This window comes from Equus caballus, chromosome 1 (genome assembly GCF_041296265.1).
Source record: "Equus caballus isolate H_3958 breed thoroughbred chromosome 1, TB-T2T, whole genome shotgun sequence".
Taxonomy (NCBI): Eukaryota; Metazoa; Chordata; class Mammalia; order Perissodactyla; family Equidae; genus Equus; species Equus caballus.
Window position 1 is genome coordinate 83,049,631 of NC_091684.1, and position 13,035 is coordinate 83,062,665.

A 13,035-nucleotide genomic window follows, 5' to 3' on the forward strand; every position below is an offset into this window, starting at 1 on the left:
TTGGGATGCCAGAGGGCAGACTGTTTTTGGTTGAATTGTGTCCCCCCCCAAAAGATATGCTGAAGACCTGACCTGTGCTACCTGGGAGTGTGACCTTATTTGGAAATAGTGTCATTCCAGATGTAATCAAGTTAGATGAGATCATACTGGATCAGAGTGGGCCCCAATCCAATGCCTGGTGTCCTTGTAAGAGGAAATTTAGACACAGAGATATACAGGGAGTACACCAGGTGATCACAGAGGCAGATATTGGACTGATGCATCTACAAGTCAAGGAATGCTAAGGACTGCCAGCAACTATCAGAAACTAGGAAGAGGCAAGGAAGGAGTCTTCCCTGTAGGCGTCAGAGAACACATGCCTGTGCCAACACCTTGATTTTGGACTTCTAGCTTCCAAAACTTTGAGAGAATAAATTGTTGTTGTTTAAGCCACCTAGTTTGTGGTACTTTGTCATGGAAGCCTGAGGAAACTAATACAAATGGCAAAGGGAACTCCAGGGCACATAGTTTGAAGCATCAAACCTGGCAGGTCCTGGCAGTTAGACTATACAGACTCTCTACCTTCCTATTGAGGATACCACCAGGCATTAACTGTGCTAGAAACCTTTGTCAGGTATGGCACAGCAATTCTTGTTTAGATAGTGGATGCAGGCAATACGATTCAAGAACCCCTAAGTGGACTACGTTACACTCAAATTCCCAAACACATCCAGTCAAAGAACCGCGCTACCTTTATAGCCAAGAATCCCCAGCAGTAGGCAACTCTCTGGGGCATTCACTGGGCATATCATGCCCTGTATCACCCCCAGGAAGTAATTACCACTGAAAGATAAACTGTACTATTAAAGGAGAACCTAAAAACCTAAGTGGACAGCTCAGACTCCTAGTGGAGTATACACTTAAGCAGAAAGTATGGGCTCTAAACATGGCAATTTCCCAAATGGGTACCTTCCCTATGGATGAAATTATGAGGTTTATTTATGATGTTGGGAGATGGGGGGATAAGAGGCCCAGACTAGCTGTATGAGACCAAAACCACATAAAAAAAAAAAAACCCTTCTTACTCTTCATTTTCTCTCACGTACCTGAGGAACTGGGCTGCTGGAATTTATGGTGGCAAAGAGGAGGTGGGGGTGTGAGACTCTAACCTGGTGTTTCTCTTACCATCTGCTTAAGGCTGCTGGATCTGGGAAGTTATGGATATTGATGATAACATTTATAAGTATGAGATGATGGTACATAAGGTGGGTCCAGGTGTGGCCCACATACCAGAGGAAAGATAATGATGGAAGGATGGCACAAAATGTATGAGGCAGAAACCACTGAATGGTTGGATGGTATATCTGGTTGAATAATGTTAGTTAACTATGATAAGGATGGGGGAAAATGGAAAGTAGTTGCTTCAGGGATTGGTTATACTGATCACATGATCATGGAAGGAGAGCAACCCTGGCTGGTAGGGAAGAAACACCTTAGAACCTGGAGGTCTAAGGCAGGTCAGGGTTGGTGGAAGGGATGATTAAATTCTCTTGGCTCTTATCTGCTGAACACCTGGTCTGGTCTGTCATCTTAGAATCCTTTGGTAACCGTGTTTTAGACTATCGCTACTGCCCTCAACCTAACTACTGGATCCTACTCTACTGGGGCACCTTAAACTGGGGACTGCCAATTTTAGAAGTGGATGGCCTCCACCCAAGATGACAGAATAAGCATAATTTTCTGGACAATAATGATTTCCCTTAGCCGTATCATATTATTGTTGGTACCTAGTAGTCTGCCTGTATTGATTGCCTCAGGAAAAAAAGAACTCCCTTGTCCACTTTTCCCAGATCATAGATATAGCTCTGAAACTGACTGCTGGATTGGTCATCCTCAACCTGACTATGCCGATAAAAACTTAACAGCTGCTCCTTTGTACACTTCAGAAGGTAGCATCCCTTCTACAGGTCCTTTCTGGCATTTAAAATCCCTCACATTATAATCCCACATTTTAGACTTGTAAGAACTGAACCCTGACCCCAAGACAGCAAAAGCTACTGCAGAGGTGACTACAACCAAGAATAAATTTTCTAGTGTGAGTAGTGAGGGACAACCACATCACCCAGGATCTCCTGTCAGCCAGAGACAGCAAAGTGTGTGTGACTGTCAAAACCTCTTGCTTCAGTTGGATTACTGAACCATGGAAGGTGAATAAATTGATCTCCGACCTTAGAGAGAAGCAGTACGACTCTTTACAGTTAATTTCAATGGTATCTGCAACATATTTACCTGGCTTGACTCTGGAAGGGGAGCCTGGCTGCAGTCTTCTCTCAAGTGGCATTGACCATATTGCTGGCGCTCATAGCTATGATCATGCTCATCTAATGTTGTCTAAGACAAATAGAAAAGAGGAGTACAATTAATTAGGGTATGTGATGGGATAGCCTACGCTTCAAAAAATTCTTAGGTGTTTACATGAAAGGTTGAGGGTAGGACTGTAAGCAAATATCTCTGCCATGACACACTGGTGGACTAGTGCATCTGAGTCTTGGTGCAATGTCCTGCAATTTCTTTTAAAGCAGGGAGAGACAAGCCTGGCAAGGAGCTGCCATGAGACAGCTTCTCATGCCTGTCTTGTAGAAGACTTCTATAAGGAAATTTCTCATCCATCTCCCTAGTCTCAGTTAAGTGCAGGACTTTCCACTTTCTCCTCTTCTCCTTTCAGATACAGCTGCAGGCTTCTGTGTAAATCTGAGTACTGCTTGTGTAGTTACTGGTGGCCCTTCCACAGCACAGCAACTCATCACCTGTGCCATCTGTCATCTGACCCCTCAAGTTGTATGTTGTGCTGTGGGACTACAGACAAGTGGAGGTGAAATGATGCTGAGCTTGCTTTTGTTGTCTTTATAAGTAATAAACTGTGAATCTACTTGGGATCATTGTTTCCTTATCAGCCAAATTTATCGATGTGTAGCAATCCAACCTAGCAGCCACTCTGTGAGCTATCATGCTGCTGCCTGCAGACTGATGGACCACCTAACAATTAGGAATAAAATGAGTAATCTGGATTAAAAATAAAGTTTGGTGAAAGTGGTATCAGCAAAATGACAAACTAAGAAGCTCCAAGCTCTGGTTACCCTACAAAAAAAAATATTTTTTAAAAAGCAAACCAGAAACTGGTTGGTGCGAACCAACTTTGTAGGCATTCTGGAATTCAGTAAAATGTTTACTGTAACCAAGCAAACACCAATCAAGAAAAAGCCATCTTCAAATGATAGGAAACTTTTGTGTTGTTTTTACCCATGCTTGTACCACCCACTCCCCAGCACTTTACAATCTTGGTCATGAGCAGGAGGTACTTGGTTCCAAATTCTCCTCTTTAAATGGGAGCGAACAAAGCAGACCTTATTTGAAAATTATTGTGTACATCTGTTCTAACCTCTCTGGGGGTATCTGAAGGGCTGATGTAAAGTGCTTGTTTCACATAACTCCAAATGCAGGCAGGAAAAGCAGTGGGCATTTTTTATATAAGCTACAAGGTAGACTATAAACATACAGATGCCTGGGGCAATAGATTACAGGAGAGACATACAATACACTATCTGAGACCTGGCGGAGAAGCTGAAGTGAGACTCTGAGAAATCAGGAGATTCAAAGCAGCCATGTATACAGAGAACTTAAAAAGCCATGCACATACCCAGGCAGGATGCATGCTCAGCAAAGTCCTTAGAAGACTTTAACCTTTCACCACTGGCTGCTCTCTAGGTTCAGAGCAAGAATTGCTAAGTTGTGAAGGAGTGCCCCAGCCAGAACCAATCTAGACAGATGAGACAAGATAATGTTCTCTCTTTTTTGGTTTTGTGCATGTGTGTGTGTGTGGTTTGTTTGTTTCAGCTCCTTGCATTCAAGGAAATCTTGATCAAAATTTAGCTGAACATGAGATAAAGGAACTGAGATATCAGTAATTACACACAACATGCAATAGTCTTTGCAAAAATATTTTGGAGAAGTCTCAAAACAAACAGACTACTGCAGCTTCAACCAGAAATCTGTGGATGGAGGAGAATATGATTCCTAAAGTTACAACATTATAATAGTCAAATGCTCAATAGTCAATAAAAAAAAATCACAAGGCATACAAAGAACCAGGAAAACATGGCTCATTGAAAAGAACAAAATAAATGGATGGAAACCATCTCTGAGGAAGCCCAGACATCAGACTTATTAAACAAAGACTTAAAAATGAAGGTCTTAGATTTGCTTAAAAAGCTAAGGGAAACCATAGGAAAAAAGCTAAGGGAAATTAGGAAAACAACATTTGAAAAAATCAGAATATCAACGAAAAGACAGAAATTATAAAAAAAAAAACAAATTCTGGAGCTGAAAAGTGCATAACTGAACTGAAAAATTCACTAAAGGAGTTCAATATCAGATTTTAGCAGGTAGAAGAATCAGCAAATTTGAAGATAGGACAATTGAAATTATTTATCTGAGGAAAATAAAAAAGAATTAAAGAGAGTAAACAGAGCCTAAGGGACTGTGGGACACCATTGAGCAGAGCAGATACACATCATGGGAGTCCCAGAAGGAAAAGAGAAAGAGGTAGAAAGATTATTTGAGAAAATAATGGCTTAAAACTTCCCAAATATGATACAAGATGTTCATGTACAAATTCAAGAAGCTCAACAAACTTCAAGTAGGATAAACCCAAAGAGACTCACACTGAGACACTTTATAATCAAACTATCAAAAGACAGAGAGAAAGAATCATGAAATAAGCAAGAAAGAAGCAACTCATCACATACAAGGGATTCTCAATAAGATTAACAACCAATTTCTCATCAGAAACCATGGAGGCCAAAAGGCAATTGGATGACACTTTCAAAGTGATGAAAGAAAAAAAGCCCCTGTCAATCAGCAATTCTCTCTCTCTATAGATATAGATAGATAGATCTATAGATATCTACATATATATATATGGCAAAACTGTTCTCCAAAATTGAGGGAGAAATTAATACTTCCCAGAACAACAAAAGATGAGGGATTTCGTGACCACTAGACTTGCACTACAAGAAACACTAAAGGGAATCCTTCAGGTTGCAATGAAAGGATGCTCGAAAGTAACTTGAAACCATATAAAGATCCTCACTAAAGGTATATACACAGGCAAATATAAAAGTCAATATTAACGTAATTTGGGTTTGTAACTCCATTTTTTATTTTCAAAAGAATTTAAAAGACAAATTAATAAAATAATTATAAATCTATGGTATTGGGCACACAATGTATAAGGATATAATTTGTAAAAATAAAAATAAAAAATAACTAAAAATTTTAAAAGATTTTAAAAAAGCAAAAAGGGGGCTGGCCCTGTGGCCAAGTGGTTAAGTTCGCACGCTCTGCTTTGGTGGCCCAGGGTTTCACCAGTTCAAATCCTGGGTGTGGACCTAGCACTACTCATCAAGCCATGCTAAGGTGGCGTCCCACATGCCACAACTAGAACGACCCACAACTAAAAACATACAACTATGTACTGGGGGGTATTGGGGAGAAGAAGGGAAAAAAAAAGATATAATTTGTGACATCAATAACATAAAGAGGGCACTGACACTCTATAGGAGCAGATTTTTTTCTATGTAACGGAAGTTAAAGTCTGTATACATTTGATTAGTTTGTTATAACTTTAGGTTGTTATATGTAATTCCAACAGCAACCACAAAGAAAACACATACGTAATATACACAACAGGAAATGCTAAGGCAATCGAAACATATCAATACAAAATATTAACTAAACAAGAAAGAAGACAGTAATGGAGGAAATGGGGGACCAAAAAGCTATAAGATATACAGATAATAAATAGAAAAATGGCAGAAATAGGTCCTTCTGTTTTATTTATTTATTTTATCTTTTATTTTTTTGAGGAAGATTAGCCCTAAGCTAACATCCACCACCAATCCTTGTCCTTTTGCTGAGGAAGACTGGCTCTGAGCTAACATCCGTGCCTATCTTCCTCTACTTTATATGTGAGACACCTGCCACAGCATGGCTTGATAAGTGGTGTGTAGGTCCGTGCCCAGGATCTGAACTGGTGAACCCCAGGCCATTGAAGTGGAGCATGCGAATTTGACTGCTGCATCACTGGGCCAGCCCCAAATAGGTCCTTCTTGATCAGTAATTACAATAAATGTAAATGGATTAAATTCTCCAATCAAAAGGCAGAGATTGGCAGAATGGATTTCAAAAAAATCATCCAACTATATGCCATCTACAAGAGACTCACTGTTGATCAAAAATACAAATGGTTTGAAATCTAAATGATGGAAATAAAAGATACTCCATGAAAATAGCAACCAAAAGAGAGCTGGAGTGGCAGTACTCGTATCAGACAAAATAAACTTTAAGTAAAAAACTGTTACAAGAGACAAAGAAGGACATTATATATTGACAAAAGAGTAAATTCACCAAGAAGAATAACAATTATAAATATATATTGCACGAAATAGAGCCCCACAATATATGAAAAAAATATTTAAGAATTGAAGAGAGAAATAGATAATTCTACAATTATAGTTGGATACTTCAATACTCCACTTTCAATAATGTATAGAACTACCAGACAAAAGATGAATGAAGAAATAGAGGACTTGAACAACACTACAAAAGCAATTAGATCTAACAGACATATACAGAATAATCCACCCAACAACAGCAGGATACACATTTTACCCAAATGCACATGGAAGAGTCTCCAAATAGATATGTTAGGTCACAAAATAAGTTTTAATAAATTTTAAGATTGAAATCCTATAAAGTGTCTTTCCGATTCACAATGGAATAAAACTAGAAATCAATCATATAAGGAAAACTGGAAAATTCACAAGTATGTGGAATTAAAAGATACGTCCTTAAGCAACCACTGGGTCAAATAAGAAACCACAAGGGAAAATAGAAAATTCCTCAAGACAAATGAAAATGAAAACACAACATACCAAAACTTATGGGATGCAGCAAAAGCAGTGCTGAGGGAGAAATTTATAGCTATAAATGCACACCTTAAAAAGAATGGTCTCAAAATAATAAGCTAACTTTACATCTTAAGGAACTAGAAAAAGAAGAGCAAACTAAACTCAAAGCTAGCATAAGGAGAAATATTAAAGAGTAGAGTGAAGAAAAACAAAATAGTGAATAGAAAAACAATAGAGAAGATCAAAATAAACAAAAGTTGTTTCTTCAAAAAGACCAACAAAATTCGTAAGTTTTTGGCTAGATTGACTAAGAAAAAATACTAAAATTAGAAATGAGAGTGGGGACATCACTACCAATTTTACAGAAATAAAAAGTATTCCAAAACAACACTATGAGCACCTGTATGTCAAAAAAATTGGATAACCTAGATGAAACGGACAAATTCCTAGAAACAGACAATTTTCCAAAACTGCATAATGGAGGAAAGGCAATATTGTTTTGGTGGCAGTACTACTCAAAATGTTCTACAGATACAATGCAACCTCTACAGTGTTTTTTGCACATATAGAAAAACCTCTCCTAAAGTTCATATGCTATCTCAAGGGACTCAGAATAGCCAAAACAATCTTGAAAAAGAAGAAAAAAGTTAGAAGACTCACTTTCTGATTTTAAAAGCCTACTAAATAGCTATAGCAAAAACAACAACAACAACAAAACTGTGATACTGGCATAAGGACAAATAGACCAACAGAAAAGAATAGAGAACAGAAATAAACCCTCACATATAGGGCCAATTAATTTTAGACAAGAGAGCCAAAAACATTCAATGATGGATAGACAGTCTTTTCAACAAACGGTGTTGGGAAAACTGGACATCCACAGGCAAAAGAATAATATTGGATGCTTACCTTATGCCATATACAATAATTAACTCAAAAGGACCAAAGGCCCAATAGTAAGATGTAGAACTGTAAAAACTCCTTGAGGAAAACACAGGGGAAAGTCTTCATGGCAAGAATTTCTTGGATATGATACCAAAACACAAACAAAGGAAAAAAGATAAATTAGACTTCATCAAAATTTAAAATTTCTTTGCATCAAAGGAAAGACAACCCACAGAATAGGACAAAATATTTGTAAACTATATATCTGATAAAGGAGTCATATCCAGAATATATAAAGAACTCCTGAAACTCAACAACAACAAAAACTAAACCAATTAAAAAGTGGGCAGAGGATCTCAATAAAATGGGTATAGAAGGAAAGTACCTCAACATAATAAAGGCCATATCTGACAAACCCACAGCCAACATCACACTCAATGGGCAAAAACTGAAAGCCATCCCTCTGAGAACAGGAACAAGACAAGGGTGTCCACTCTCACCACTCTCATTCAACATACTACTGGAGGTTTGGGCCAGAGCAATTCAGCAGGAAAAAGAAATAAAAGGAATCCAAATAGGCAATGAAGAAGGGAAACTCTTGCTGTTTGCAGACGACATGATCTTATATATAGAAAACCCCAAAGAATCCATTGGAAAACTACTAGAAATAATCAACAACTACAGCAAAGTTGCAGGGTATAGAATCAACTGACATAAATCAGTAGCATTTCTATACTCTAACAATGAACTAACAGAAAAAGAACTCAAGAACACAATACCATTCACAAGCACAACAAAAAGAATAAAATACCTTGGGATAAATTTAACCAAGGAAGTGAAAGACCTATACAATGAAAACTACGAGACTTTTCTGAAAGAAATTGATGACGACATAAAGAAATGGAAAAACATTCCATGCACATGGATTGGAAGAATAAACATAGTTAAAATGTCCATTCTACCTAAAGCAATCTACAGATTCAGTGCTATCCCAATCAGAATCCCAATGACATTCTTTACAGAATTAGAAGAATCCTAAAATTCATATGGGGCAACAAAAGACCCCGAATTGCTAAAGCGATCCTGAGAAAGAAGAACAAAGCTGGAGGCATCACAATCCCTGACTTCAAAACATACTACAAAGCCACAGTGATCAAAATAGCATGGTACTGGTACAAAAACAGATGCACAGATCAATGGAACAGAATTGAAAGCCCAAAAATAAAACCACACATCTATGGACAGCTAATCTTTGACAAAGGAGCTGAGGGCCTACAATGGAGGAAAGAAAGTCTCTTCAACAAATGGTGCTGGGAAAACTGGACAGCCACATGTAAAAGAATAAAAATCAACCATTCTTTTTCACCATTTACTAAAATAAACTCAAAATGGATCAAAGACCTAAAGATTAGGCCTGAAACAATAAGTCTTCTAGAAGAGAATATCGGCAGCACACTCTTTGACATCAGCTTCAAAAGAATCTTTTTGGGCACCATAACCCCTCACATGAGGGAAACAATAGAAAGAATAAACAAATGGGACTTCATCAGACTAAAGAGCTTCTTCAAGGCAAGGGAAAACAGGATTGAAACAAAAAAACAGCCCACTAATTGGGAAAAAATATTCACAAGTTATTTATCTGACAAAGGGTTAATCTCCATAATATACAAAGAACTCACACAATTCAACAATAAAAAATCAAACAACCCAATTACAAAATGGGCAGGGGACATGAACAGACATTTCTCCAAAGAAGATATACGGATGGCCAATAGACACATTAAAAGATGCTCATCATCACTAATCATCAGGGAAATGCAAATCAAAACTACACTAAGATATCACCTTACACCTCTTAGAATGGCAAAAATGTCCAAAACCAAGAGTGACAAATGTTGGAGAGGCTGTGGAGAAAAGGGAACCCTCATACACTGTTGGTGGGAATGCAAACTGGTGCAGCCACTATGGAAAACAGTATGGAGATTCCTCAAAAAGTTAAGAGTAGAAATACCTTATGACCCAGCCATCCCACTACTGGGTATCTATCCTAAGAACCTGAAATCAGCAATTCCAAAAGTTCCATGCACCCCTATGTTCGTCGCAGCATTATTCACAATAGCCAAGTCATGGAACCAACCTAAGTGCCCAGCAACTAATGATTGGATAAAGAAGATGTGGTATATATATAAATGGAATACTACTCAGCCATAAAAAAGGACAAAGTCGTCCATTTCACAGCAACATGGATAGACCTTGAGGGTATTATGTTGAGGGAAATAAGCCAGACAGAGAAAGACGCAACTCTGTATGACTCCACTCATAGGTGGTAGTTAACATATGGACAAAGAGAACTGATTGGTGGTTGCCAGGGGAAAGGGGGGTGGGGGGAGGGCACTAGGGGTGAAGTGGTGTACCTACAACATGACTAATAATGATGTACAGCTGTAATTTCACAAGGATGTTAACTTTCATAACCTTAATAAAAAATATTTTAAAAAAACTAGGCAAACTAGGAGTAGATGGGAAGTTTCTCAACAGAATAAAGAACATTTATGAAAAACCCACGGCTAACATCATACTCAATAGTGAAAGACTGAAAGATCCCACCCTAAGATCAGGAATAACATAAAGATGCCCCCCTTTCACCACTGCTATTCAACAGCATACTGAGAGTTCTAGCCAGAGTAATTAGAAAAGAAATAAAAGGCATCCAAATTGAAAAGAAGAAGCAAAACTATCTCTATTCACAGATGATATTATTCCTTACATAGGTAATCCAAAGAATCCACAAAAAACTACTATAGCTAATAAATTCCGCAAAGGTGCAGGGCACAAGAACAACATATAAAATTCAGTTGTTTCTACACACCAGCAATGAACATTCCAAAAAGGAAATCAGGAAAACACTTGCATCTACAATGGATTCACCTTACATTTTTCATTCTTGCATCTTTTAAGAATAAAATACCTAAGAATAAATTAAACCAAGGAGGTGAAAGATGTGTACATAGAAAACACTGCTGAAAGAAATTTAAGAAGACTTGAATAAATATAATGACAACCTGTAACCATGGATTGGAAGATTTAATATTGTTAAGATGTCAATACTCCCCAAAGCAATCTATAGATTTAAAGCAATTTCTGTCAAAATTCCAATTTTTTTCCAGAAATGGAGAAGCTAATCCTCAAATTCATATGGAATTGCAAGGCACCCCAAAACAATCTTGAAATAGAAGAACAAAGTTGGAGACTCACACTTCCTTGATTTCAAAACTTACTACAAAACTACAGTAACCAAAACAGTGTGGTACTAGCATAAGGACAGACATTTGGAGCAATGGAATAGAATTGAGAGTCATAAATAAACCCATGCTTTATAGACCACTGATTTTCTACAAACGGGCCAAGACTGTTCAATAAGGGAAGAATAGTGTTTTCAACACATGGTGTTGGAACAACTCAATTTCCACATGTAAAAGAAGGAAGCAGGTCCCCTCCCTTAGAACATTTACAAGAATTAACTCAAAATGGATAACAGAACTAAATATGACATAAAACCATAACACTTTTAGCAGAAAACATACGGGCGAATCTTCATGGCTTTGGATATGGTATTCATTCTTAGATATGACACCAAAAGCACAATCAGCCAAAGGTGCAAAGATAATACAGCAAAGACATTATCAAGGGGCTGGCCTGGTGGTGGAGTGGTTAAGTTTGCGTGCTCTGCCTCGGCAGCCCAGGCTTTTCAGGTTCGGATTCCAGGCACGGACCTACACATCAAGCCATGCTGTGGAGGAATCCCACATACAAAATAGAGAAAGACTGGCATGGATGTTAGCTCAGGGCCAATCTTCCTCACCAAAAACCCCCACAACGAGAAGACCCACAAATGAGATTATCAAGAAATTGAAAAGACAACCCATAGGTGACTTCCACAAGCACTTAGCTTATGTAATCAAAAACAGATCAAGAATGAATGAACTGAAGTCAGCTGGTGTAATGAAAAAATAATCACAATCTCTCATCCAGTTTTCATCCCTGAACCAGTTCTGAAATACAGTTTTTGATGGAAGGGAAGGTATAATCTTCTTGAGGGCCACCCAAAACCACAGCAATATATACAATAGCTAGTCCTTTAATCTTTCCCCCAAAGAGATCTCCACCCATTTACCAGAGCAACAGTATACTGACAAAAGAGGAATATCTAGATCTTTGGAGTGTAACTGATAGCAGGGGACCCAAAATGCCATCATTGTGCTTGTTAGGTTGTGAGCATACAGAGGCCATATGCTAAATAGAGTCCTCATCCAAGTCCCTCTTAATGTCCAAAGAATATACAGATCTACCCTGCAATCACTTCCCCAGCCCTTGAGTGAATAACTGGAATGAATATCCGTAGTCACTGGTAGAACCCTCACACTACTTGCCTGACTTGTGGGGTTGGAGCCATTATTGAAAGAAAGGTCAGGTGGTACCCTTGCCTGGCTAAATCAGTAAGTCAAAATCAATATTGATCCCAGAATGTCAATAATCATAGCAGATGTGCTATTTTTACTAGAAAAGACTAACATAGTCTTTGGAGCTTAATATGCAGCTATTAAACTGCAAAAGCATTCTTTTCAATCCCTCTAAAGAAGGAGACTCAAAGCCAGTTCATCTTGTTCTGGGATGGATAACTGAACATACTCAGTTGCGCCCTAATCTTCTTCACTCTCCTGTTCCCTGTTACAGCATAGTCTTCACAGTCACCTCCGCAAAACATCATCTTGGCCCACCATACTGATAACATGTTTATGGAACCTGGTGAGTAGGAAGTGGCAAGTACTCTGCTTAACCTCGTAAGATATGTTGAGGAGAGGACAGGAGATAAAAATCCTATATCAGTTTTAGGTGTCTGGGATAAGGCTGGATATTTCTCTTGATGTTAAGATCAAGTTATTACACAACCTGCACCTCCCAGCACCAAGAAAGAGGGAAAGTACTTGGAAGGTCTGTTTACACACTGAAGAAGCACCTACTACACTTGGAAATACTGCTCTGTCCCATTTATTGGGCGAGTTGGAAAGATGCCACTTTTTGTGTTTTAGAAGATTGGCACCTAACAACTGTTGCCAATCTTTTTTTTTCCCCCTCTGCTTTTTCTCCCCAAATCCCCCCAGTACATACATTTTAGTTGTGGGTCCTTCTAGTTGTGGCATGT

The 13,035-nt window shown here is 38.3% G+C and overlaps 1 long non-coding RNA gene across 2 annotated transcripts in view; it reads right to left on the reverse strand.

Moving 5' to 3' along the window:
• The window catches only part of LOC102148060 (uncharacterized), a 57,479-nt gene that overhangs the window by 1,828 nt on the left and 42,616 nt on the right, over positions 1-13,035 (reverse strand). For both annotated transcript variants that reach the window (XR_011423655.1, XR_011423659.1), the window contains one exon: positions 2,269-2,370. This is a non-coding gene — a long non-coding RNA (uncharacterized lncRNA). The remainder of the gene's footprint in view (positions 1-2,268; positions 2,371-13,035) is intronic.